This window comes from Artemia sp. Qi Xiang Cuo, chromosome 6 (assembly GCF_049724085.1).
Source record: "Artemia sp. Qi Xiang Cuo chromosome 6, ASM4972408v1, whole genome shotgun sequence".
NCBI lineage: Eukaryota > Metazoa > Arthropoda > Branchiopoda > Anostraca > Artemiidae > Artemia > Artemia sp. Qi Xiang Cuo.
The window spans coordinates 27,683,527-27,710,919 of NC_142799.1; positions in this window are offsets into that span (position 1 = coordinate 27,683,527).

Genomic DNA, 27,393 nt, shown 5'->3' on the forward strand with positions numbered 1-27,393 from the left:
ACGGTTATGAGTGTTGGTCAATTTATTTGATGTTTTTCATGGATGTCAACATCAATTTATGTCTGTTTTATGGTTTTTGTCAGTGAGAATGGAAAAACAGGAATTTTCTCACTTTGATGGATGTTTTCTGGATTATTGAGTCTAACGGGGACCGGAGTCAATGACACTTCTTACGAATGTTATGATCCATGGATTAAGAAACATGATCACGTGTTTCCTTCTCAGGCAATCAGCGAGTCGGTTTACATATTAGCGGCGGAGGTATATGAGGAAAGAATTTTTGCTATAGTTTTTATTAGTCTGTGAATAGAATTCAAAGGAGTGAAAAGAACACTTTTGACTTTACTCATTTGGATATATATATTTGTGTTGATGATGATTGGAATGTTTACCCTCTTAGAAGTTGATAGTGGAGTTGATGGTAATAATACAAGAGCACCAAACATTGCGGTGGAAATCACGAGAGGATCACGGCTTTGTCTGGAATGGGATGAAGTATATGCAAGATATGTGATATCCTTGAGCAAATTTAAAATGGAGGATCAATTATATTTCGCTGCAAAAGTTGATATAGCACATTTGAATAGACTTCAATGTGCTATAAATGCATTGGTGAAACATATTGAAGACAATAAACTCTATCGCTAATTGTACATGCATAGTATTATTGTTGTTGTTGTAATTATTCAATAAAATTGTTTCGAAATCGAAAATGTTCCCTTTCTTTTCTGGTTAGGGCTAACGAATCAGGGTCAGTCTAGAGTCAGCAGTCAGAGTGAAAGGATTGAAAAATGAATAAATTTGAGAAAGAGAGAAATAGATCAAATCTATTGTTTATGGAAAAGCATTTGATTTTGGATGATGATTTTCTCGAGTTATCTCTTCAACGCAGGATATTCTCTCGTCAGGGAACACTTAAAAATATAATAAGGAGTGATTCTCCCCCATTGAACTATTGTATGAAACTTTTAAAATGTGATTCAAATGCTTATAGTCAATTTATTGATATATTAATTGGAACAAAGCAGAATCATATCGTAGATATACTTTTGAAAACATTGCCAATGGATTCAATGTAGATGTCTCCCCCACCATTTGAAAGAGGTAACGTCACAGCTACTCCTCTCCACATTCCTCCACCTTGAATTTATCCGTCAGCAGGAACGATCAGTTTCGTTTTAGGTGTGAGAGAGTCAAGTGACATTGGAAACCAAAAAATGTTCTATACATTTACGTTGTGCATGTACACTCTTGCTAGTTGGACTCAATGTGAGAATTGTACAATTATTGATGACTATAGTGAAAAGTGTAAATTATGTAATCCTTGTAAATTATATAGAGGCTATCCAGTACAAATTAAATGATGTAATTCATGTCTTGAAGAAGTGTGTGATTCTCACCCTAGAGGGCACCTGTGCTCCAATTTTCACTATGATAAATGTTATCAGTAGGAGACTACTGACCCTGCTATGATTGGCAAGAATTCCAAACGCGTGTATAGTTTACCGCTACGATATTGGTATCGTCGTGGATTTAAATTGTTCCGGGAAGAGGAGTCAGGTCTACGATTAAACTGTTGCAGTAACAAGATAATTTGGTTTCTACGTCATCGCTGTGACGGCACTGCCTATTATGACTATAAACCAAGTGATTTTTATTTGGCAGTTACCGAATGTGATTCACCATTTGAAAACACTGTATGTGATATTTCTTCAAATAGAAAGATTGAAACTCGTGAATTTCATAATATGAATGCAAATAGTATCATTGACTATACAAAGAGATATGACAAGAGTGAAGTTACATTATACTGTAGAAAATGTGACCCTGACTTTGCAGTCAATCAAGATAAATATACAGTGAATCCAAATGATTTACCAACATTAGTGGTTAACGACAGTTACCTATAAATCGGTTAGGAAATCTAAAGTGAAGATTTAAAGACATTGTTGTATATATATATGCATTTTATTAATAAACAAATTCATAAACATTTTTTAAGTACTTTACTCTTAGGGCACTGAAATCAATATTGTATAGGTCTGAGAGGATATTTTCCACTAGAAAGTCATTCAGACGTGGATTGTCACTATAAATGTGGAGAAACTGCTTGTAAGTATAGCCGCGACATCGGAACACAAAATATAGTAGTGCATGGAAGCCACAGCTTTTAGTCGTTAGATCCTGAACCCTCTTCCGATTTTGAATAATAGTTTTCCCACTGCTCTCAACATAGTTGCTGATGTGAGGTGTGTAGAATGTATAGGGTAGACCAAGAGGGTCAAAAAATTCAATCGTCTTCATTGTTTGAAAGATGCACAGCCAATGACCCGTCAGCACAGTCGACGGACTGCTATTAACAATAATCAAGGTATTGTTGACACTTTGAATTTTTCCAAGAAAGTCCGAGGGTAGACAATAGGATTTGTGTTGGGAAATGTAGGGATCCATATTACATACATTGATTATTTGACTGGTGTTCATGGTGCTAAGTCTAGCAGAACACTGCCTTCGGGAGTGATTTTCCAACAGGTTTCATATTGATTTAGTGAGATTAGTGCAATACTCTCAGTCAATGAATCGGGAAATGTACACTCTAAACGCACAGTCCCTGTAAGTACTATACTCATATCCTTTGTGCCAGACAAATCCATTACAATGATACCATGTGTTTGAATAAATATATCTTCGGTTACACCAATTTCAAATATTTGCGAATTATGATCTATGGTTTGCATTGTTATCTCATACAATGTTCTAAAAGATTTATCAAAAAATATATTTTAGAGTGGGGTACCGTTTACTTTGCACATAAGAGATGAAAGTCAAAAAATCTCAAATTTAAGTGTACATTCAGTCCACGATCCTATTGCACTTGCGATTTTTACAAATGCCAAAGAGAGTTTTGACGGAATTTCACCATTGATAAAGGATGAATCGGTGAAGGTGCGTGAGCCCATGGCAATATGACGTTGATTGGTGATTGTATGAGGAACAATAAGTTTAATATTATTTTCATTGGCTCTCAGTTTTTCCACTGCCAAAGCAACAGAACTCATGACCTGTTGTTTGTGAACATGAAGTATTGCCGAGGTGAGGGAGAGACTTACATCAGGATTGGCAACAAGTTCTTTTCTCAATATGAAATTGGATGGTGCAAGAGTCAGTTTTATATCCAGTTTAACATTGCGCGGCAACCATTGGGGTATATTAAATATTTCAGGATATATTTTTCCAACTAGATGTAATTCACTAGTTGTAGCATTTTAAGTGCATCTCTACTATCAGTATTAGTAATATATTCATATCCATTGGAGGTGCCTCTCAATTCCTTGTATGACTTGGGTGTCATCAGCATGAATAGCATATAGCTTGTATAATTTGAAAGATTGTTGCTTGTGCTCACCAGCGTGCCATTGATGTAGACACTAATTTGACGAAATAAATTATGTAATATACAATTTTCATAGGATATTCCATCGGCCCGAATTGGCATGACATCTCGAATTTATGTGGGCATTCAGTCCACGATCCTATTGCACTGGCGCTTTTTACAAATGCCAAAGCGAGTTTTGACGGAATTTCGCCATTGATAAAGGATGAATCGGTGAAGGTGCGTGAGCCCATAGCAATATGATGTTGATTTGTGATTTTATGAGGAATAAGTAGTTTAATATTTTTTCCATTGGCTCTCAGTTTTTCCACTGCCAAAGCAACAGAACTCATGACCTGTTGTTTGCGTACATGAAGTATTGCCGAGGTGAGGGAGAGATTTACATCAGGATTGGCAGCAAGTTCTTTTCTCAATATGAAATTGGAACGTGCAAGCGTCAGTTTTATATCCACTTTAACATTGGGCGGCAGCCATTGGGGTATATTAAATATTTCATGATATATTTTTCCAACTATATGTAATTCAATAGTTTTAGCATTTTTAAGTGCATCTGTACTATCAGTATTAGTCATATATTCATATCCATTGGAGGTGCCTCTCAATTCCTTGTATGACTTGGGTGTCATCACCATGAATTGCATATAGCTTGTATAATTTGAGAGATTGTTGCTTGTGGTCACCAGCGTGCCATGGATGTAGACACTAATTTGACGAAATAAATTATGTAGTATACAATTTTCATAGGATATTTCATCGGCCCGTATTGGCATTGTATTATCGGATTTCCGGACTTTCATTTGTAAATCTATAAATGTTGAAGACATGTCCATAAAGTAGTCTTCATTGGAATAAATTTGACAGTGGATATTATCGGAGAGGGGTTGTAGAGGATAAAATTGTTCATAGTATCCATGCTTGACACTCATAACAACATTTTCAGCATTGAATAGATTCAATGAGGCGGTTATTGAAGGTTTAGAATCCTTATGTGGCAGGTAGGACATCTTAAGAGAAGAAATCTAGTTCCGATCAAACAATTTTCTTCCTGGGGCTTCTTCTTCTGTTTACACTACGTGTCGGCTTTTTCCTTCTTTTCATTGACAAGAGGGATGTTGTCTTTCGTTTCCGACCTGAGTGGAGACTGATGAGTGATGCATTGTTTCTCGACCTTTTTAAGCCTTTACCATTTTGTTTTAATCTCTCGCGAAGGGTTCGCGCACTGGACCTAAGATTTTCCGTAGCACTTTTTTTAAAATCCTTGCCAGAGCCCCAATCGTAGAGTGTAGAGGCTGCAAAATCTGTTACAGCCAGTACAAGATATTTTATAGCCAGTGGTAGTGAAGAGCGAAACAGCTTAGCAAACCAACTGCCGAGACCAGAGCCAGACAATGACTAGCAACCATTTTAATAGTCCATTCCATGGCCCTGTTGTCTTGCGCCTAGAGTATTAACATAGCAGTCAATATCAAGACATGTGGATACCATTTTTCTATTAGACATCTTGTTCTTGTTGAAGGTTGGGCCGAAAATGGCATGTAATCACATCCAAACCTTTTGAAAATGCTATGGGATCACCCAATTCGGTTCTTAGTGTTAACTGACAGAGTTCCAAATAGGAAGTGTTTACGGGAATATACTGAAGATGCTTTATATTGTAGTGGTGAACATGTTCTTGATTGGTTTTTCGTTCAAGAACTCATAGGAGGGGAATATTTGAATTACCAGCCCGAGATGTTTCCCCAAATGAAGCGTAGAGAAATATAAAAGTGTATGTGGAGAATGCAGGCGGGTAGTCAGCAAAAATGAAATTAGTGTTTCCAGCACTTCTACCACTGATTATATTGAGCTTAGAGCCAAGAACATCCTTTAGGTTATCATTGAGAATAACCTTTTCGCTGGCAATGGGTGAACAAATGTAGATCTTACCCTCCTCCTTTGAATAGTTGAAATGAAAAGCTCCTTTTTTACGAGCGGAAATTCTTTTATTAATAGAACGACATAAATCATTTATACAGGTGAGTTCCTCGTAGGGTAATTCAATATATGGATAGTCCATCCAATTAATTATTTGAGTTTTTTCTTAATCACTTAACGATGGTGGTGGTGGCAAGTCATATGGTCTAATTTTTAGTTTATATTTACGATCTTTTCTTCGGATGTCATAGTTATCTTTAAGAATACAGTCGACAAGAGCTACTTCATACTTTCCGTTGTCGAATTTGATGGTGGGGGAGAGTTTTGTCCAAAAATCACTTGTTCTATTCAAGTCATTGTAGAGAGGATCAGAAACATTGGACATGAAAGTCACATAGAAATCACTGTGCATTGTCAGTGTCTTCAGCACTGACCCAAGAATTAAAATCTGAGTTGTATCCTAGCCAGCGAACAAGCAACTGTCTCTTGCCCCTACGAGTACGACTCTTTAATATCTTTTCAATTTGATAAATTTCACTAGTGTTTCTAACCTTTTGCAGTTCATATTCATAATAACCGCCGAGAATCTCATCATCTTTGGTGCCTCACAGTCGATATGTCGTGGGCTCGATGTCCAGGATTTTGGACACTTTAAAAAGTTCGGTGCTCCATAAATAATTCCCCTTTTCAAACACATTGGTGGTTCGATAAATTCGAATAGTTTCACCAACATTTAATTTCTTCTTCACATTTTTTTTTTCTTTTCCATCAATAGAATATTTTTTTCGAAAAGTATCAAATGTATTTTACCTGCAGTGAACATACCGAGGGCTTGAGTTGGATAGAGATCGATGAGGTCGCTGGTTTTATATCCGCAGGATTTTATCTAAATCAAGAATAAAAGCCGGCGTGTTTTTCAGGCTACAAAATCTTGAAATTAATAGACGAATCGTTCCTATTAATAGTTCAGCCATTACAGTCTTTATTGAGATGTGACTATGATCAAGTGTTTTATTACATTTCAATAGAACCTTTTGCACATGGGGATTAACAAATTCACTGCCACGATCCGATTGAATTTATCTATACGAATCGTGTTCAAGAATACTTTCAATGGCCCGAGCAACTTCAGCACCTCTCTTTGATCGCAGTGGAATGGCATAGGCATAGCGACTAAAGACACTGATTTCCATCAGAATATATGTGTAGGGTACATTGTGACGCCGCTGAACTGCGTCTAAAGTTAAAAGATCCGTTTGCATTATATGCAGAGGGAAAAAGACTTTAGTTAGTCGATATTGTTTGCTGCGAAGCCTGTGATTCCGATGCAGTGTGTAACTCGGTTCATTCTCTAGATACTCTTTTGCTTTTTTAAATGTGGTACCGGAGACAGCTTTAGAAAGCGTTTTGGGAGATTTTAAACTTCCCGTTTCACCAATATTTTCATAGACACCTTTCAGAACTTCATCCATTTTGAACGCAAGCACGTAGTGTAATGTCCACTCCCCTTTTGCACACTGGAGGGTGAATCAATTCGTCTTCGCTTTTGACTAGCATCCGCAGGTTTTGTAAAATCATTACTGCTGCTGCTAGTATTTTCAAATATTGAATCTTCTTCTTCTTTTTTAAATGGTGGTGTTGGTGTTGTTGGAGGACTATATTCTCTTAGTTTCTTTAGAATTTGTTTATTGCCAATAAGACTTTTGGGAAAGTTTGATACACTTAGAAAGGTGTATAGATTATTGTCAGATGATAAAAGTCCTAAAATGTCCTGCTAAATCAACTAGATTATAACTTTTCCCCTGAATTATAATTCGTTTCCCTGTGCTGTCGACTTGAACTTGATGTTCATCACCAGTTTCCAACATGAGATAAGATAATACTCTTTTACTCTGTTCACAATAGGTCAGTGGCAATAGGCTTCCAATTTTTGATACAATTGAATTCAATTCCTTCTCCTTTGATTGTGCAGAATCTTGAGGAGATGTTTCCTGTTTATCGGTAACAGCGGCGGTGGGTCTCTCACGATATGGTTTATGCTTGTTCACACGTCGCAATGCATTTTGAAGTAAAAGCAGTTTTTTGTCATCGCCAATGATCTCATCATTAATGAATTTGCTTAGAATGTTTTCAAAATGTTCGACGGGCGAGAGGACAAGTTCAAATGGCGTCAATTTACAGGGTTTTGCCATTCTCTAGAGAAAACTGTTTACAAGTCCTGCAATTATTGGAAATAAAAGTGTGAAAAAGCTACCGCCCGCTTGAAGGAGACGTTTTCTTTTAAAAATGTTTCCCTTGTTTTTACAAGCCAAGGCGCGTACAGTGGAACGATGTTGCTTTATGTGTTGTCTAACACCTTCTGGCAGTTGAACATTACCCTTAGTTAAATTTAAACAAAGTTCAGATACTAGGTTAATGAAATCGTTGACGACACTAGATTTGAGTCAGGCATTCCTAAGCGAGGCCTTTGAATTGCTTAAAACGGAAAATAAATACCGTTTTTCCTGTAGTTTCTTCAGTGTCATAATGCCAACTAATAGTCTATTCTACTGTTCACCGGAAGATATACTGTAATTTCATTGTTGAAAATGTCGATGACTACACGTAGATCCTCGGGCGTGCTCTGATTAAGATCCAGCAAAATGTAACCATAGGGTTTTTTAGTCACCTGAGTGTACGCTGACAACAGAAATGTAGGGGCACCAGGGTATATCTGTTTATTGAGAGTTATGAGTGAGCTAGAATCACGAAAGACTCGATAGATAATATAGATGGTACAATTCAAAGCAAGGGTTGGAATACATTTCCTCTGATGAAACAGATTGTGTAGTACTAGGGTTATGGAAATGTTTTCATGATGGGAGCGTACAGTGAACAGTTGTAGCATTTCCTGTGAGAACTGTTCAATGGATTCAGCCAAATCATCAATAATCAACCACGAGTTCGATTCAATACTATTGAAAACAGCAAGTCCCAGTATGAATTGTATTGGTATGGTTGGGACAATTTCTTTTATTTGATCATAGGACTCCCGCCAAATACTATAGCAATAGTAGATTTTTTTCGGTTTTTCCAAAAAAATTTTATTGCAATTTTTAATTATTTTAGCTAAGAGTGTTGTTTTCCCTGACATTGAGGGCCCACACAGAAACGACCTGAAGGGTGTTTTAAATTGATACATGCTGCTGCTGCTGCTGCTGACAACAGTCGGACTATAACTAACTGTAAATCATACGTGTTCAATGAATAAGTAGCAGTAGTAGCAGCAATAATTTTCCCATAGATCTATCTACGTTAACAAGAGTAACAACAAAAAAAAAAACAACATTTCATGGTAGCATTTATTTCGGCAACGTGAAAACTATATTTGTTCAACATGAACAACGATAAGAATAACACTTGTTCAACAAGAACAACAACAATATTTCATGATCATTTATTTCGGCAACATGAAAACTCTATTTGTTCAACATGAACAACAATGATAAAAATGACACTTTATGTACAACATAAATAAAAAACAATTTTTGTCCATGAAAAGCAACACTTATTGTCTTTAAAAACACTTTTTATCCATCAACACTTTTCTCTACAACAACAACAACACTTTTTGTCCAGCAACATGAACACTTTTCTATAGAACAACAACACTTGAAAAAAAACACACTTGGAAAATGAACTAGCACAGTTGAACATTATGAATTTAAAAGTGAGGTCCCCTCAGGGGCACGGGGCCGAAGGCGGGCCGGCTGCGGGCGGGACCCCTCACCTCCCGGGGCCGGCCACGGGAAGGGCCCCCACCCCCCGGGAGCCGCGATTGCGGGACCCCCCACCCCCTGGGTGGCCGCGGGCGGGACCCCTCCCCCCCCCCCCAGGAACCGGCTGCGGGAAGGGCCCTCCACCCCCCGGGAACCGCGGGGGGCGAAAACAGTACAATAGTTGTCGTCACTGCGGCAGGTTAGGTTGGGTTAGTTGGGTTAAGGTGGTTAGTTGATTTATGAACGGGTTGGTGGTGGTTGGGCTAGTTAATTTGTGAACGGGTTGGTGGTGGTGGTGGTTAGTGGTTGGGTTAGTTGGTTAGTCAGGTTTGGTTAATTTATCCAGACCAAGTTGATTACGATAGTCTATGCATTCAACTCGGTCTGAAATACGGTATTGGCCATGTGGCAGCACACTCACACTCTTCTCGAGCACATAGACTCTGTCAGATATAAATGACATTGCATTTTTTTCCACTCTCAAAGTATATTTTCTATACTGTAGAGAGAGAATTGCAAGCACCTGTGCTCTCGTCACTAGGCTACTTTCTACACAGTCTCTGTACACGCTCATGTTGAAATTGCTCTTTACAAAATGTGTAGGCACCCCTTTACACGCCTGCTTTTCATCCCCACTATGAGTTTCAACGCAATAAAATTGGGGACCCAGGAACACCCCCCTGGATATCAACTCACTCCCCATCTCTGATTTTAACATTAATAGTTGGTTGGGGGCTTGACGTTTCACCATCTCAGGGTAGAAGCATGGATTCCAGTTCGTGAAATCCATCCGCGAGCTGATGTGTTCCCCCTTTTCTAGATCACCCAATAAATCTTCGGTCCCATTTACCTTTAACAGCAGAGAATCTGTATCCCCATAGTAAACTTGAACCTCCCCCTCCCGTGGCCATTGCACCTTGCACACATTGTAAAAAAACGACAACATGAGCTTTTTGGAAATTTCCAGTACTGAACTGCCGCCCGCTATAATCTTGTTCAGTACCACATTTCGCTTATGCCCCAAGGGCATAACTTAAAACCCTTGTCCTGAGGGTTGTGGGAGAGTGTCCTCCTCAAAAACTTATTTTCTATCAGGAAATCAACTACGCTGAACAAAATGGCTGTCTCAAAATTTTGATTGGATCTGTTTGCGGGAATGATGGACGTAGCGGGGGGGGGGGACTAGTTGCCCTCCAATCACTTTCGACTATTAAAATGGGCACTAGAACCCTCAATTTTCAGTCGAATGAGCCCCTTGTGAAGTTTCTACGACGATCCCTTCCATATGAAGTTCCCTGCTCTAAAGGAAAAAAATAATAAATGATACATTTTGCCAACTTCGTTCTTATATGCCCTCAGGGCATAACTTAAAACCCTTGCCCCGAGGGTTGTGGGAAAAACGTATTTTCTATCTGGAAATCAACTAAGCTGAACAAATTGGCTATCTCAAAATTTTGATTGGACATGTTTGGGGAAATGATGGGCGTGGGGGATAGTTGCCCTCCAATAACTTTCGACTATTTAAAAGGGCACTAGCCACTTCAATTTCCAATCGAATGAGCCCTTTTCGAAGTTTCTACGACCACTCCTTCGATACAAAGTGCCCAGGTGGAAAAAAAACACATTGTGCCCACATCGCTCTTTACTTAGGCAGCGCTAGCGTGCTGCCTATGATTCAGGAAATGATAAGCGATATGATCAAAAAGACAATAATTGCATGCTACTAAACTATTAAGCCGAATTTTCCTTCGTATCGAAGGAAATGTAGAAACTTCAAAAATGCCTTTTTTGATTCTAAATTAAAAGGGCTAGTGCCCTTTTCAATAGATTAAAGTGATTTGAGGGCATCTAATCCCCCTCCCAAGCCCACCATTTCCCAAACAAATCTAATTAAAATTTTTAGATAGCCATTTTATTCAGCGTAGTTAAAAGGTCAGAAATTATGTCTTTGAGGAAGACGACACCCCCACAGCTTTCAGGGCAAGGGTTGTAAGTTATACCCTGCATATAAGATTTTTTATAGAATGGGTGGTCGTAGAAACTTTGGAGGGGGATCATTGGATTGTTAAACAGAAGTTCTAGTGTCCTTCTTAAGATTCAAAGTGATCGGAGGTCGGATGACCCCCCAGACCTTGTATTTTCACGAAATATATCTGATAGAAATTTTGAGATGACCATTTTTTGTCGTAGAAACTTTGAAAACGGCTCATTATATTGGAAATTGAAAGGGCTAGTGCCATTTTTATTAGTCAAAAGTGATTGGAGGGCAACAAGCCGCGCACCCCCAAACTAATCAATTCCCAAAACACATCTAATCAAAACTTTGATATATAAATTTTGTTCAACGTAGTTGGAAGGTCTGGAAATTATGTCTTTTAGGATGACAACCCCCCCCCCCTCACTGCCTTCAGAGAAAGGGTTGCAAGTTATTCCGCGATGGCATATAAGGGTCTCTTTTTATGAGACAAAGTGATCAACGGACAACCACCCACCCACGCACACGGTAGAAATTTTGAGATAGCCATTTGTTCAAAGATAGTCCAAAGATCATATAATACGGCCGTTGGGGTTGACAGAATCTTTTAGAGTCCTGGGGTAAGGATTGTAAGTTATGTCCCAGGTGCATATAAGGTTTCTATGGAAGGGGTGGTTGTGTGTAATTTAGAAGAGGTTCATTTGATTGGAAATGTGTAGTTCTAGTTCCTTTTTAAGATTAAAACATGATGGAGAGCAACTAGTCCCCCTCATGACATCTTCTTCCCAAAACGCATTCAATTGAAATTGTAAGAAATAGTACCCCCATAAAAGGTTCTGTGACATCCCTAGGGACTACTCCTTTCTTCTATATGCTCAAGAAGAATGTTAACGGCAATTTCCTCTTTTGGTGACCAGGTGTCGCAATCTTAGGCAAAATATTTGCCCAGGCAAGATTAGGCATGTGGGGGCAAGATTTCAAGGACACATCTTGTGTCTAGGCAAAATCATGTCTAGACACTACAACCGGGGCAATATATTTTATTGCCAAGAGTAGTGCAGAGCGAAAAAGCTTAGCAAACCAACAGCCGAGACCGCACCCAGACATTGATGAACGACCCCTATAATAGTCCTTTCCATGTCCCAACTGGCGTGGTCCAAGAGTAACAACATAGAAATCAATATCAGGACATACAAACTGAGTTCTATTAGCCATTTCACTGAATGGGTTGAAAATGACAAGTAATCACGGCCAAACGTTCTGCTATCACTATTGGATCACCCAAATAACTTCTAAATTTTAACTGACAGAGCTCCAAATACCATGTGTTCACTGGAACGCATTGATGGTGCTTAATGTTGTAGTAGTGAAAATGGTCTAATAGAGTCTTTTCGTTCAAGAACACGTAGGAGGGGGACATTGGTATTACCAACTCTCGATCTCTCGATAAAGGATGCGTAAAGAAATATACAACTGTCCGAAGAGAAGGTGGGTGCATAGTCTGCATAGATAACATAGTCATTGCCAGTGACATTATCTGTCTTAATAACACGATTGTTAAAACCAAGAACCTCACTTAAATTCTCATTGAGGAAAATTCTTTCATTCTCAAATGGATTGGTAACATAAATTTTCCTTTGTTCCATAGAATAATTGAAGTGAAAGGCTCCATTTTTACGAGCGGAAATTTTTTTTTGATAGCGCGACACAGCTCATGCATATTATTGTATTCCCTGTAGGGTATGGTAGCATTAGGGTAATCATTAGAGTTAAAAGATGCCATTGCACCTTCATCACCGAATTCAAAAGATCGTATTTTTATGTCATATGTATGATCCTTTCATAGGATATCATATGTACTTTTAAAAATACAATCGACAAGAGCCAATTCATACCTTTCCTCAAATTTAATGACCGGGGAAAGTTTTGTCCAAAAATCACTCGTTTTATTCAAATTGTCATAAAGAGGATCAGAAACATTGGACATGAATGTCAGATAAGGGCCTTCCGACATTATGAACGCCTTCAGCGGGTATCCATGAATCAAAATCAGAGTTGTATCCTAGCCAGCGAACAAGCAACTGTTTCTTACCCTTATGTATACAGGTCTTTAATACCTTTTCAATTTGATACATTCCAGTGTTATTACCTTTTTGTATTTCATAATCATAAAATCCGCCAAGAATCTCTTCATCTTCCATATCACGAAGCCGATATGTTATAGGTTTAGTATCTAGGATTTTTGACACTTTAAATAGTTCAGTGGACAACAAGCTATTTCCCCTTTTCAAAAATATCTCTTGTAAGATTGATTCGAACAGTATCACCAGCATTAAATTTTTTCTTTCTAGGCTTTTCATTAGAATATTGTTTAAGGAAATGTTTATTGCCACTATAATGAACTTCCCGAGGGTAAGTATTGAGGATGTTGGTTGTATATTTGCATGATTTTATCTAAATCGTGAATAAATGCAGCCGTATTTCACAATGTACAGTATCTTGAAATTAAAAGTCGAATAGTTCGTATTAAACGTTCTGCCAATGCGGCCTTTATAGGACTATCAGTATGATAGAATATTGCATTATATTTAAATAAAATTTTGTGTACATTACAACAAATTCACTTCCACGGTCTATTTGAATTTTTTTATATGAATCTTGTTCAAAGATGGATTCAAGGGATTTAGCAACTTCATTACCTCTCTTTGACTCCAATGTAACTGCATATGCATACCGACTAAAAACACTTATTGCGAGTAAAATATACTTGTACGGTTTATTATAACGTCTTTTAATCGCGTCTAGAGTCAAAATATCTGCTTGAACTATATGCCGAGGGTAAAAAGCTGTAGTTTTTTGATAGTCACGGCCTCTAGTCTTATGATTTCGATGAAGAGTATAACTGGATTCTTTTTGCAAATACTCTTTTGCTAGCTTCTTTTTAATTCCGGTAATCTGTGCAAGTGTAGTTGGAGAACTTAAACTTCCTGGTTCTCCAATATTTTCATAAGCACCTTTCAAAATTTGATCCATTTTGATCGTAACCGTTCGCTACCCTTTTGTATACTACCAGGCGAATCAATACGTCTTCACTTTTCTCTAGTTATCGGTGTTAAATCACCACTAGGCATGCTTTGCAAGAATGATTTAAAATCATCTTCTATCTTTAAGGGACTATGTTCTCTTAGTTTCTTTAGAATTTGCTTATTACCGATAAGACTTTTAGGAAAATTTGACGACTATAAAAAATTTTGTAAATGCTCGTCATAGGATTCGACTCTTTTACGATTCGCAATTAGATCCGATAATAAATCAATTAAATTGTAAGGCTTGCCCTGGAATATAACTTCATTTTTTTCTGATCAATTTCAGGGAGATACGTCAAGAGTCTTTTACTTTGTTAACGATAGGATTGAGGCAGCAAGTCTACAACACTTGTTAATAACTCTTCCTTTTTCGATGTTTCACATTTTTCAGAAGCTTGATCAACGACATTTACTTTGAGCTGTTTTTCACGGTAAGGTTTATATTTGCTGACACGTCGAAGGGTATTTTGAAACAAAATTAATTTTTCATTATCGGCAATTGTTCCATTGTTAAGAAATTTATGAAGATTATCTTCAAAAAGCCATTTCTAGAGAATAGTGTTTACAAGTCTGGCGATTATTGGTAGTAACACTGAAAAGAAATTACCACCTGCAGGAACAAGACGTTTTCTTTCACAATTTGTTTTCTTTTTGCAAGCTAGAGCACGTACAAGTGATCAATGTTGCCATGTCTGTTGCTTAACACGATCTGACAGCTGAAAATTACCCGCCGTTAAATTTAAACAAAGCTCTGACAAAATATTAATAAACTCATTAACAACACCATGGTTGAGAGTTGCTTTCCTAAGACGTGGATTCAAATTGACTAGCACGAAAAATAAACGTCGATGTTTATGTAGCTTCTTCAATGTTATGTTTACGACTAATGACTGTTTTTACTATTCGCGGGTAGGTATACTGTAACTTCAGTATCGAAAATGTCAGTGACTATACGAAACTCTTCTGGTGTGTTTTGATTCAGGTCTAATAATATGTAACCATAAGGTTTATTAGTTGCTTGAGTGTGTGCGGAAAGTAAAAACTTGGGTTCGCCGGGATAGATTTGTTGTTTTTGAGTTATAATGAAACTTGAAATGCAAACAACTCTATAGATGATGCAGTAGGTAAAATTCAAAGGAAGTGCTCTCATACATTCACTCTGATGAAAATGATTATAAGGAACAATAGTTACAGAGATATCTTCGTGATTGGACCGGAAAGTAAACAGTTGTAACATTTCCCGCGAACATTCTACAATAGATTCAGCTAAATCGTCAATAATCAACCACGAGTTTGGCGCAATACTATTAAAAACGTCAAGTCCTTGTATGAAATTTATGCTTGGATCAATCTTCTTTATTTTGTCATAGGATTCTTGCCATATATTATAGCAATAATAGATATTTTTCGGATTTTCTAAAAACATTTTATCACGGTTTTGAATGATTTTTGTTAAAAGTGTCGTTTTGCCAGACAGGGAAGGTCCGCAAATAAACGATCTGAAGGGTGTTTTAAATTGACACATACTCTTCCCATGCCAAAATGCAACTAATCTATCCTAACCTCAATCTTTTGAATAAATACTCAAGAGGAAATAGAATAAATGGTTTCTTTGATTCGCATATATATACAACATAAAATTGTGTAGTCCATCAGAGAGCTAATGTACTCTCCATTTTCCAAATCGTCTAATAAATAATCTGTTTTCACTTCTAACAATCGATATCAGAATCGGTGTCCCAATCAAGAACTTGAACTTGTCACTTCCTCGGTCATTGACCCTTTCATACAATGTGATAAAACTCTAACTAGAGTTTCTTTGAAAATTATGGATTGGTGATACCAGCGGGAATGTTTTATTTCAAATTACATTTATTTTTTTCTATTCAAAAGGACCATATTGGAGTCTATGATTGTCAATGATATGAAGTTTAGATCTGCAATGATTCGGGCAAATTCTTTCGGGTCGGTCAGAACGTAACAACGACTCCTATATCGCAGACTGTCGCACATCTTACCAAAGGCCGAATTCAAAATGAATTTAAAGTTCTCTTTTTCGACATTTGTTTTCGCTTCAGATCATTTCTTGATAAAGGTGTCAAGGAACGTCTTCTTGTAACGCTTTTTATTAAACTAGAGGGTTTCGTCGATCTTTTTGATCCCGAAACTGTTTTCCCACACCCACCGCAAAAGAAGATAACGTGCCGCAATATTTTATATTGGTTCATCGTCGGTGATAAACTTCTGCCTTGAAGGTGTCCAATATATACATTTATTCTCTAACAAATATATATTGTAACGGCTCGGCGAGTCCCTATGCACCGGTCTATTAATGCAGGGGAAAACAAAGTCCTTTACTGAGTCATGAAGTTCCAGAGGAAATTCGCCATCAATTTCGAAAAACCATCCTTATGGTCCATTTTCATGAACAGTATGAATATTGGGGAAATCTGGGGCAGAAAGATTGTCAAGTCATTGGTAATTCCCACACGGCAAATAAAATTAAGATATTGCCGAAGGGTAAAGGGAATTCATATCCAGGAAAACGGCATCCGACTTTTCACCGGTGCGTTGTCCAGTCGGGCCGGTTTCCAGGATACCATCCCCGTGAAAAACATACCATATCCACATGGATCTCTCTACAAACAGTTGCTGATCCACGTCGGCGATCAGACCTGTTTCAGCTCCACTTATTTTAAGAATGAAATCTCTACCAAATGAGGAGTGGAAAAATAATAACCCAAACGCTTCATTAATTTTATCCGTGCTTTTGCAGACAATATCCAACAACGTCAATACATCACCTGCCAGATATATTTTACAATATTCCTACCCGTTATTACGCGCTCCCCGAGCGCAAACCCTCTTGGAAAATTCGTAATCGACAATGGTACGTAGACAATCATAAAGTCATAAAAACTCTTATGATCGTTATACATGTCGATGGGCCGTCGATTTTCCTCACTAAGTTTTGAGATGGGGCAGTTGTAATCGTTAGAGTATATGCCCTTACAAATTAATAAATCATACAGTTGCTAATCTGGAAAGTGTTGTTTGAGGAGGGAGAAACTATTCAAATCGTCGCTTTTCTATACATAAATGAGTTGACTTAGGGTTTTAGGGAAAAGATTAAAAGAATCAAGGAAACAGATTTTATTCCAACACGTATTAACATTATCAATTGTCTGCCATTGTAATTCTAATACTAGCAACTTTTCAGATGATTTCGGTATGATGTTATATGAAAAAGAACCATCTACCCATGCGCGATCTACAACTTCACCTTTCTACAATCGTGCCAACGCTGGTAATATGGATTTCAAATCATAGCTGGAATCGTTCATGTAAATCGGTAAAAAGTATTGTTGCCTAACATTTAAATTACACGATTTATGAGCAACCCCCCAAATTTACTTCCCCTTAATAAAATTTTTTGGTATAAATGATCATGATCGCGGGTTTTCGCATCCCCCTCATTAATTTTTTTCTCACAAACCCAACAAATTTCTTGACATTTATTTGCCAACTCGTCCTCTGGTGATAGGTTCATTGGATAGTGTGTATGAGGCAGCCATGAAATTGCCTCATTTGCTGTTTTAATGAGAGCAAACATAGCTGTGTTAACACAATCTTTTCCACCCAACGTCTCACAAAAATCTACCAATTGCATGGTATTACTTGAATCTCTCTGCGCGTGTGCAGAAGAAATCGCAATAGCTTCATATTTTTTTCACATGATTCGAATTTGACGGATCCGACACATCCATGAGAGCAGCTTCAACGTCTAATGTCACCTTGTTGCTCTGCAACAGTGTGTTCTGAAAGCTTTTGAACATCAAGGTAGTATTGTCCCCTGAAACCGTTTCCACAGACTGGTACCCATGACGCTGGCAGTGTGTCAGGTGATTATTTAATTTTAACTCGCTACGGAATCTTGTTAGACACATTGGGCAGCAATGACATGAAATGTAAGCTTTACCCTCACTTAAAACCCGACTAATATGTGGGTTAGGAAAGAAATTTCCAGTTTATTAAGAATATTTGACAGGCTTGTAGAAGAGCCATACCATGCGCTTCACTGATTCAATAGAAGGTGCTCTTACAGAATAAATTACCCCTTTATTATCACTTCCCCATCTTCAAATTCTACATCAAACTGTAAAACTGTTACCCCAACTTTTAAGTGTTCATTAGTTTTTTCAAAAATATCAATCCCTTTAAGCGTTACTGGATACTTTCCCCTTAAACAATTAAAATCTACTTTTGGAAAATCAGAACCATCTTCACCCCCATTTACTGCCCATTCGTCCAACATTGTCTTACTAACTCCTTTATTTGCCTCGGGTTTATGATCCGCAACAAGAATGGAATACTTGAAACACTCCAACCCTGTGTCAAAACGAAAGTGCTGTACACCTTTAGTACCTTTTAAATTACTATTATATTTTTTAAAGTTAATTTTCCCGCCCCACCTCTTAAAGCAAATTCCCTTTTAAATTTAGTGATATTTAATTCTCATTTTTCTATAAACAAAACTGATAACCCACTCCCATTCTCATTATTTCCCTCCATCCTATTAAACATTTCACCCACCCAATCCGAAAACACACCCACAAAATAATGCAAGTCTGGGTGTAGCGTTTGCATTCTTGTTTGAATATGATGATCGCGCAAAACACCCAAACTTGCACTAAAAAATTAATTATAAATGTTATGCATGCTTTTAATGAATCCCGTCCTCCCGCTTCCCTTAAACCGATTTCGAGAAGCTTCAGAGTAATGCTGCATTAAAGGTTGGTGGGTTCTATGGTATCCATTTGAATAGTATCTCCTAAAAAAAGATTGAACTGGTCAATGAATTCAGGCTTGTATCTATTAAAATTCAGCAAAGCAGTATCTGTTAAAAACAATTCTGGTAGCGCTGGGGACGAGCCAGCTCCACTTTGTTCCATATCACTGTGAAGGGTGGGCACTTCTAGCACCCTCTCGACCTCACTCGATGGTAATTGATCTACAAATTCATAGTCCATATAGAGGCCGAGATCCCTCAAAAAACTTTGTAACTCAACTACACTCTTCGGATTCTCCCCTGCACTGAAACCTTCTTCGCGTTCTCTGTTCTCTAAGATATCTTGCTTATTTAAATAACTCTCTATGTCTTCTTAGATGCTTTAGGTCTCTTGATATGGTGGTTTGTGAATGTAGAAAAAAAATAAGAGCATATTAGCTCACTGGAAGCTATTGCCCTATGAAAAAGAGAGGACTGTTATGAAGGGGTACTATGCCCTCTTGGAACTGTAATCACCCTACTAATCATTGGAATGTATCATTGCACTATGAAATGATACTATGCTCTCTTAGAAATCATAGAGCCCAACTAATCATTGAAATGTATCATTGCATTATGATGGGGTACTATGCCCTCTTGGAGTCATATACGGTACACTATTCATAGGAATGCAAAGGCGTCCTCACTACTGATATAAATATAATGCCCCTTCCATAGTGCACCTTTTGTATGTATTATGAAGCATTGAAAGGTTTGCCCGCGCTATACCCTTTTAAAAAATAATCTTGCACAACTCACCAAAGGGGGATTTGGTTCTGGCAATTTGGCCAGAAACTCCTCAGCCCAGGCCAGTAATTCGTCAGAGGCCTCCTCTACCGCTGCTGGTCCTGCAATATATTATGCTATGAGCCACTCAATTTCGGCCTGAAAAAAAAGGGAAAAAATTAGGTATAAAAATGAATGTTCCCAGGGTCTTCCCCCTGTCACGCCCACAACACTACTTTTGCCTTTAATGCTTAATCAGAAATGTAAAATTGTCCTAAAAAGAGCCTTATTATGGGAAGGCACAGATTAAACCAAAAACTAGCGAGTAGTTGCTTAAAAGCTGAAGCCTTATTTCTAAGTCCCTTAAAACTAGGAGTTATGGAGCCTGAGAAAACTTAGCCAAAAAGACTTTTAGTGTCTCTGAAGCTAGCAGGGGTACACAGATGAGTCCTAGAAATGGTTATAGTGAGCTAAAAAAACTTTTTAATGTCTTTGACAAGCTTTATTTAGTGACCTCTAATATTCTGGTGAAAAGCTTTTATTATGTTGAAAAAAAATGGATAAGAACAAGCTAATCTCTGAGAGACATTGTCTTTTAAAAGTAGGCAGGGCAGGGGTGTATTCTGAAACTTTAATATTTTAACGAAAAATAGCATTATTAGCTTGAAATGGCGAGACAAAAGGCTCTCTAACAGTAAACTAGAAATTTGTGAAAAATATTATTATTAGGTTGAAAAAATAGCGAAAATGTATTTTAGTGTCTCTGACAAGCTTTTATTGTGTTGAAAAATGGCAAAAATAAAGGTCTAAAAAGTTGAAAAAACAGTTTTATTTCCAAGTCTTTAAAACAAGTGGAAAACTATAATATTCTAGCGAAAATCTATACACATAAAAGTTTCCTTACAAAGCCGAAAATGCCCAAAAACAAGCTTATTTCTGAGGGTGCGGTGAAATTTAAAACGAGGGGTGAGGGGGGGGATTTTAATATTCTAGCGAAAAAACTTTTCATTGTCTTTGAGTAGCTAATTTCGGAGACCACACTGCCTCTCCATGACGATAAAATAAAAGTTCAAAATAGGGATAAAGTCCTTTTTAATAGACAGTGTATAGAAATTCACAAAAAATACCAAATATTTCGGTCACATATACAGTGACCGTCATCAGTAGTAAAACTACTGATAAAAAAAGTAGTTTTACTACTGATGACGGTCACTGTATATGTGACCGAAATATCTGGTATTTTTTTTTATTTCTATACACTGTCTATTAAAAAGGATTTTATCCCTATTTTGAACTTTTATTTTATCTTTGACTAGCTTGTATTAGGTTGAAAATCCCCTTCAATGGCTTAAAGACGCGTTGGAAATGTCTTTACTAGGTAGGAAATATATGGTGGAAAAAAAGACCTAAAAAAAGTTGAGAAATAGTTAGATATTTCTATAACTTGGTCATGAGACATAGAAAAAAAGTGAAAAGACAAAAATAAAGAGTAAAAGGCTCCCTAACAGGTAAAAAATAGCTTTATTAGATTGAAAAAAATTTTACTCACTTCTTCAGATTCTGGCAACGCTAGAGTTGTGCCCCCCTGAATGGTCCTGCTAGACCATAATGTTCGGCGATATAGCAGCATTGTGGGGGCATGGGGGCATGGCTGGGGGCATGAAACGGCAGCGTGGCACCTCGATGGCTGGGAGCTTGAGACGGCAGCGTGGCAGATCGATGACTGGGGGCTTGGGTCGGGAACATGGCAACTCGATGGGTGGTAGCTTAGGTCAGCAGCGTGGCAGCTCGATGGGTGGTAGCTTGGGTCGGGAGCGTGGCAGCTCGATGGTTGGGTGTTTTGGTCGGGAGCGTGGCAGCTTGATGGCTGGGGGCTTGGGTTGGAACTTGGCAACTCGATGGGTGGTAGCTTGGGTCGGCAGCGTGGCAGCTCGATGGTCGGGAGCTTGGGTCGGGAGCGTGGCAGGTCGATGGTTGGGAGCTTGGGTCGGGAGCGTGGTAGCTCGATGGCTGGGAGCTTGGGCAGAGATGATCCCATTCTCGCCTTGCTCGCGGAGTGCAGATGGACTTGCATTTCTGGTACGAGGTTTTGGAAAGGTGGAAGTGCCAGCCATCACCAGACTCTGCACCGGTGTGGCCTCGCCCACTCTGGCTCACTTGTTGGCAGGGACGAGGGCAGGGAAATTCTGAAAAGAAAGGAAAATTTAGTATATGATAATAATGTTACGGAAGAAAAGAAATTAGTGAAAGTAGGATTTTTATGAAAGTCTCTTAAGCCTAAAGAGCAGATACAGTCTATGACTTTTAAAAGTAAGAGCATTTAAACAGACCCCACCCCTTCCTTTCCAGGAAGGTGAAACTTGGGAACCTTAGTTTTGCTATAAAACCCGCTTAAGGTCTAGGGCTTGGATATAATCCCGGTGCCAAATGGTATAACATCAACTAATAACCCACGTACAATGTTCTCCCTATAAGCTAGAAATGCATTACAAAAAAAATAGGTTCCAAGGGCGAGTCTTCCCCTCCTTTTTCAAGAAAGCGCGAAATAGAAATAACACGCAATACGCAGGAATGGAAAATGCTAGAGAATAATTTGCATGTAGCCTAGGCTCGCATGTGAGCTTTTACCATTTATATGCAATAATCTGTTTAAAAACTTGATTTTTGTCTAGAATAAATATTTTTATTGTCCCATCCTTACGCACAATTTCCAAGCCTAAAATATCTGTATTAGGCATTAATTTTGTAGACAATTCGTCCCATCTTCCAGACAGGTTAGAATTATGTAAATGGTTCACCTCCCGTAAGCTAATTAATTAATAGCAAACCCTCCTGTGTGAGTGGAACAAACGCACCCCTTTCACAACAGATGCCCGATTTTAGGTATAGCGCACGCGATAGATTTTGACGCATTTGATGGATTCTATGCTAAGGTTTTAAAGGCATGAGAGTGGAAGATTGCAGAAAAACGAAAGTTATTAGCTTTCTTTTTTCCAAAGAATTAAATGATGGTAAATGGTAGGGGGGGGATGGGTTACACAGTAGAAAAAAAAGTATATTTTGAAACAAAGCAGAGTATAAAGATTTTTTTTTTTTGGGGGGGGAGAGTGAGAAAAGGGACTTACTTTTTCATAGGTATTATCCATTGTTTACGATGCTTGTGTACTTGTCAACTTTTTGAAAAAGGCTGATAGGGAAATGTCTTTACCCGCTCTATATATAGCATATATTGGAGGTATGTTTTGCCTAGAAAAGCATTGCAGGGGGTTTCAGCCAGCTGGGAACGTGTCTAGACATGATTTGGCATAGAAACAACACAGGGGATTTCTAGCACCAGTTGTGTGTGTCTAGACATGATTTTGCCTAGTAACAAGGCAAGGGAGTTCAGCAACCCGGAGAATTTTTACTTTACTGAAAACAAAATACGTTTTAAATATTTCCACTTTTTTACATTCGTAAATATAAAATTATCAAAACTTCAAGGAATAAATATCAGCATATGTCGATTAAACTTACAATCTACGGTCATTTGCTTCTTTTTTTTTTTAGTATGCTAAAAAATATTTTTTTTTTGCTTTTTGTTTTTTTTTAGTAATGATATTCTCGTACAGAGCCCTGATCAGTTTAACGTATTTATCTGGCATACTATACAATATTAAGACCGCCACTAAAGCTCTTCTATCAACTAAATCAAACGCTTGTTCATAATCTATAAAATTAAGGACTAAAGGGGTCTGATGACTCAGAGACTTCTCAATTATTATTCTATGATTTGGTCGACACATTCACTCCTCTTCGTATAACCACACTGTACATCTCTTAAAACTTTATCTACATCATCTCCAAGTTTAATCATCATTCTAAGTAATTTGCTTCTGAAAGAAAATCATGCTTATGCCTCTATAATTACCACACTCACTCTTATCACCTTTCTTATAGAGGGCTTTCAGTAAAGCTTTCCTAAAATCGCTAGGTACTCCCCCTTTTTAAAAAATCTTTTTCATAATCTTCAGTAATTTATCCCTAACTTCACAGCCACCATAGTAAAAAATCTCCTATCAGCACCTGGAACCTTATTATTTTTTCCCTGGAACCTTATTACCTTTTAGTACTGTCACTAATTCATCATCACAAAATAAATCTTCTTTCACCTCCTAAGTGTCACAATAAAATATTGCAAAAGGTCACCTTCAAATCACTTTTGACTCTCAAAAAGAGCATTAGAACTATTGATTTTCAATCGCAAGAGCCCCCCTCTGAAGTGTATAGTATAACCTCTTTCATACGAAGTGGCCAGGAAAAAAAAATACATTGATGGCACAATACCCTTTACTTATCTTACGCATTAAATATATCATAGAACTACTCGCCAGAGGCGTGAAAATATTTTTTTAAGTATATAAAAATGTTAAATATCTATCAAAATATTTTGCAAACTTTTTGGATCAATAGAATTTAGACGACCCATTCTAACCGTTTGAGAATTTAGACGACGCAACAAGAACCGTTCAAGTGCCAGATCGCCAAGGTTCGCCAGAAGTGTCAAGGCTCTTAAATTTTAATTCTGCAAAGATATTCATTAAAACATAATAAAAGAAAGAAAAAAGATATTCGAAACAAATAAAAGCATTTTTGTCACCACGTAGAAAAAAAAAATCAGAAGCAATTGCGACCAGTCTCAAACAAAATATGCTATGCAAATAAGTTTAAGCAAACTCTCTAAAAAAGAGTAATTACGAAATATTATCTCCACCAGATGATCTGTAAATTAAAACGAAACATGTAATAATACAAACCTACTCCGTGTCTGTCCTTAATTTGCAATTCTTTTCAAGTAGGTCTTGGTTGAGCTTGACCGGCTCACTGGCAGTCGTCAGCTATTTCATACTCCGTGAATCTAAGTTAAATTTTACGTAATTTTTACGTGGCCCTTCCAGCAAGTACCAGCATTACCAACGCTTTCAGATAAATTGTGCCATTTTCCGACCAAAGTTGTACCACAAGAGATAAATTTGTACCATATGAACAGTAGGTTAAAAATTTGAAGCTCGCGTTGCTTTGCGACACTGACCGGTAGTTACGATTAATTGATTTTGCTGATAACTCAGAGAGAAAAAGTTCTAGGGCAAGAGCAGGAAAAATAAACTCAAGGCAGTAGTAACCTCATAACTTGAAATATGAAGAAGGCTTTTATAGACTTTCTCAGCTTAACAAAATAGCAGACCCGAACCGCTAAAAGCATCTTAGAAGAAGGTTTCAGTAAAATTTTTTGAAAGCGTTCTCGAATCTGATCGTTAGGGTTAATTCTTTCTTTCGAAACTTTGGGCATTAAGGTGAATAATAGATAAAGTAAGAAGGCCAATAACGCAGTGTCAACAACTTATTATCCACCTATAGGATGAGTAACGAGCGCCAGAAGCTACAAACAAAACATATCAGCCATCACGCCATGAAAGTGGCTAACACCACAGATTCCCATGGGTCCGCGGACTAGGCTACCCACCGTTGAGTTACGGGTTAGTAGAGTAAGAGGTTCCATTTTGCGTACTCTATGTTCCATCCTGTGTTATTTGTCCCACTTTATATTCCATGGCACCTTTCCAGTGCATGTACCTATGGATCTGGTTTGGTGGGTATAATCTATTCCATGGCACCTTTCCAGTGCATGTACCTATGGATCTGGTTGGTGAGTATAATCTGGTTTAGTGGGTATAGTCTGGTTTAGTTTTTCAAAGAGAGTGAGTATTTGACATTTTTGCAAAAAGGGATAAGGAATTCGCAAATTGGACTCTATGAACGATATTAATTAATGTTTTGAATAATAGGAGTGTGAAAGATTCTAATTAGTGATTGGATTGTATGATGGTGGAGAAAAAAAAGGATTAAACTGATTAACAGTTAAGGTGACCCCGAAGGGGTTGTTAACTCAGGAAATTTGTTACTTGACCTAGCTTTACCTCTCCGATGTGGTCTGTATAATAAACAAGTAACATTTGAAAAGTATTGTAATTTTAAAATAGGATCTAACTGTCCCTTCGTTCCCCCATTTCTGAGGGGTAAGGGAAGGTAAGAGAGGGGGAGGGGGAGTCAATTTTGGAGGTAACACATTCTAAATGAGAAATGTTAAAATACCCGAGACAATGAACAAGTCCCAATATGGCAAGTATTTAGTTAATATAATGCTTGGAAGAGAAATTAAGTTTTGAGGGGAGTGTAAAAATGGTACTTATTTAATATTCCGGTAAACATACGACTAGAAATGCTTCATGAGAAATAGACTATTGCTTCTTTCTGAACTAATCAATATTCCTTGACAAATATTTTTTTTATTTTTACTGTATTGCTATTATTCAAAACATTGCATTGTATATGCCACATCAAACTAGAGAATAATTATCGTGGATTCTTAGGTGTTCAATTTTTTTTTTGACTGTAATTAATAACATAAAAAAATGATTAAATTTAGATTTGACTAAGCTATATTTTGACTACTATATATAAAGTGTGGGGGGTGGGGGAAAGTATTCAGTTAAAATAAAGCTAGGCAGGGGGAAATTAAGTTTTGAGGGAGGTGTAAAATGCTACTTATTTAATACCCCGGTAAACATTTGACTTGAAATGCTTCAGGAGAAATAGACTATTGCTTCTTTCTGAACTGTCTGGGGAGTGGGTGGGGGCAAGTATTTAGTGAAAATAATGGTAAAAAGGGGGAAATTAAGATTTGAGGGGGGGTTAAAAATGGTACTTATTTAATATCCCGGTAAACATACTACTAGAAATGCTTGAGGAGAAATAGACTATTGCTTCGTTCTGAACTAATCGCAATTCCTTGACAAATATTTTTTTCTGAACTGTCTGGGGAGTGGGTGGGGGCAAGTATTTAGTGAAAATAATGCTAAAAAGGGGGAAATTAAGATTTGAGGGGGGTGTAAAAATGATACTTATTTAATATCCCGGTAAACATACTACTAGAAATGCTTGAGGAGAAATAGACTATTGCTTCGTTCTGAACTAATCGCAATTCCTTGACAAATATTTTTTTCTGAACTGTCTGGGGAGTGGGTGGGGGCAAGTATTTAGTGAAAATAATGCTAAAAAGGGGGAAATTAAGTTTTGAGGGGGGGGGGGTGTAAAAATGGTACTTATTTAATATCCCGGTAAACATACGACTAGAAAGGCTTCAGTAGAAATAAACTATTGCTTCTTTTTGAACTAATCAATATTCCTTGACAAATATTTTTTTATTTTTACTGTATTGCTATTATTCAAAACATTGCATTGTCTATGCCACATCAAACTAGCGAATAATTATCGTGGCTTTTTAGGTGTTCAATTTTTTTTCGGTGTAATTAATAACATAAAAAAAAATGATGAAATTTAGATTTGGCTAAGCTCTATTTTGACTACTTTATATGAAGTGAGGGGGGTGGGAGCAAGTATTCAGTTAAAATAAAGCTAGGAAGGGGGAAATTAAGTTCTGAGGGAGGTCTAAAAATGCTACTTATTTAATACCCCGGTAAACATTTGACTTGAAATGCTTCAGGAGAAATAGACTATTGCTTCTTTCTGAACTGTCTGGGGAGTGGGCGGGGGCAAGTATTTAGTGAAAATAATGCTAAAAAGGGGAAATTAAGTTTTGAGGGGGTGTAAAAATGATACTTATTTAATATCCCGGTAAACATACGACTAGAAATGCTTGAGGAGAAATAGAC